This window comes from Mastomys coucha, unplaced genomic scaffold (assembly GCF_008632895.1).
Source record: "Mastomys coucha isolate ucsf_1 unplaced genomic scaffold, UCSF_Mcou_1 pScaffold22, whole genome shotgun sequence".
Classification (NCBI taxonomy): domain Eukaryota; kingdom Metazoa; phylum Chordata; class Mammalia; order Rodentia; family Muridae; genus Mastomys; species Mastomys coucha.
Genome location: NW_022196905.1, coordinates 289918 through 292610, shown reverse-complemented (window position 1 = coordinate 292610; position 2693 = coordinate 289918).

The following is a 2693-nucleotide window of genomic DNA, read 5'->3' as shown; positions in this document are numbered from 1 at the left end:
TCGCCATCTCTTGCTTTTTGGTGTTAGATGTTCTTAGTGTCTCTGACTAGAGCTTGTCCTGTTCCTGCCGCCCTACAAGTCCTCTGCGACTTGTGGGGCCTGTGCCTCCAGGCTGGCTGCTCTGGTCTTAGAAACTCACCTGAGAGAAACTGTAGGCTCTCACCTGAGTGTCTGGCTTAAGGCGCTCCCTGGAGGTAGGCCCTCCACTTTCAGGGAAGGGGCAGAGAAGGATGCTGATCCTCCTCTGTCACTCGGAAGCTGAGAGGATCCTGTCCCTGCCACCCTGCGGCTCCCCTGGTAGTCCTGGGCCCTGTGCCTCCCGGCTGGCTGCTCCTGTCTTAGAAACCTAAATATACATATTCTATTCCAAGCATTTAATGGCAGAAGAGACTCTATAAACATTCATTGATCTCTGAAAACTGAGTTATGAAGAGACATACATACATATGTCCTTTCTATATAATGTATTATCATATGTATTCTACTGAACATATAAATAAACTTCTTTGTCTTAGAAACAATGAAAAATGTTTTTGTTACAACATGTGCTTTAAAACTAGTCCAGGTATAAATAATTTTCTAAAACTTCTATGTTTTGAATAATCTCTGAGGCTCAGAGAGCTTTAACAACTTGACCATGACTCGTATTAGTTAGCTTCAGGAACACCCGTGAAGCCTAAGCACGTGTGCCTGCTTTTGATAATTTCCTTTTTTGATATTTCCGCAGTTCTGCCTGGTGTCAAAGATCATGACCTGGATAATTTCAGCAGTTGTATCTGAAGGTTAACTCGAGATCTGCTTAATTTCAGGTTCCACTAGCTCTGGAAGATTGTTACCGTATCTGTTTTTAACAAACCGTCAGAAAATCTTACAGCTTCGAGCATGAATAATATTTATTTAGTTTTAAATATATTTATCCAGTCCAACAGTCTCATTTGAAAGAAACAAAAACAAAGAAAAAGTAAAAAGAAAAACAAGAGAGAGTAGTAAGGCAGCAATAAGGACTCAGTATTTAAAAGTACTCAGTGTTCTTTCCTAGCACCTGAGCTCACTTCTCAGCACCTACATTAGATGCCTCACAACCCTCATCAATCAAGCTCCAAGGACGTTGATGCCATGGACGATTGTCCTCCATGGACATTTTCACTCAGTTGAATATATACACCAACAGATAACCACATGTACACATAATTTAAACTAATATAAGTTTTTTTTTTTTTTTAAATAAGAGACTAAGACTTTTCCAACAGCACAGACAGCACATTCTCTCCAGTCATTTCCTTTGGAGAGGAATATCGTGGAATTATTCAGAACAACAGCACTTGTTACCTTTCTATTGCACATAAAAGAAAATAAAAAAAAAAAATAGCTCTAATGGAACCCACTAAGGGAGGAAGGGGAGCATAAATGAAGGTGGCAGCCCTGAACCAATGTAATATGGGAAAGCCAGGGGACAGTGATGACTGTCACAGAGTGGTTGGAAAATCTAAGATAGATAGTGTGCTTGGGGTCGAAATAGCTTTTCCTGAGAAGTAATGTGAAGCCAAGTAAACATTTACATAACATAGAGAATTAAAGGTCCCACAAAGATTGCATAATGCTCTTGAGTAGAGAACATGGCTCCTACTTCAGCTGGCCTTAGGTAGACAGGTAATACTTTTGATAGCATGTTTGATAGCAGATGGGGAGGTGTTGAAGGTCTCAGAGAATGAAGGAAGGATCTAGAACTGAGGATTTGAGGCACACTAATTTGTTTGCTTTAGGTTTGAAGAAAGGTAAATATTCCATTGTCTTTCCATCTTTTTACTGAACACACACACACACACACACACACACACTCACAAATAAATATATAAATATCCTAACATTGACCCAAGGGAGTAAGTCAGAAATAAGAGAATTTTCCAAGTATGTACAAAATCATGCATTTATCTTTACAGCTGCCAACCCTCCTACTCTGAAATATAATATGTATGTGTGCATGTATCTATGTATGCACACATACTAAAAATGTATATATACTACACACAAAAACATATACAAATACAAACATGTATTTATTACAATATAACTCAAAACATAAAATAAGTTTTTCAACAAGTATGTTCTTTTAAATACTTGTGACATCAGTAGTCACAAAAGTTAACCTTTTTGAGGCATTTCATGATTCTCTGAACTGCTCTCCCCCTATGAGGTCCCTGGCTCACTAGTTGATTCCAAAATTTATTATTTCATACTATGAGAGAATGACATTCTTTACTTCTGATTAGGACACTAACTTGCAACCCTCAAGATGGCTCAACAGGTAAAGAGAATTTATTGCTAAGCATGACAACCTAAGTTCAATCCCCAGGACCTGCATGGTAGAAGGGCAGAATGAATTCTTACTCCTGTAAGCTCTTCTCTGACTTCCACCTGTATGCTGTGGCATGTGCATATTGTTTTGGCTACTTTTCTATTTTTTGTAAATAGACACTATGAACAAGGTAACTGTTATAAATGAAGTATTTAATTGAGAGCTTGCTTATAGTTTTAAGTGGTTAGTCCATTATTACTATGGCAGGGGAGCCTGACAGTGTACAGGCAGGGAAGGAGCTGGAGAAGTAGTTGACAGCTGTATTCTGAGGCTTAGTCAGCAGGCAATGTGAGAGTGGGAAGGAGAGGGAGAGGGGGAGGTAGAAGGAGAGGGGGAG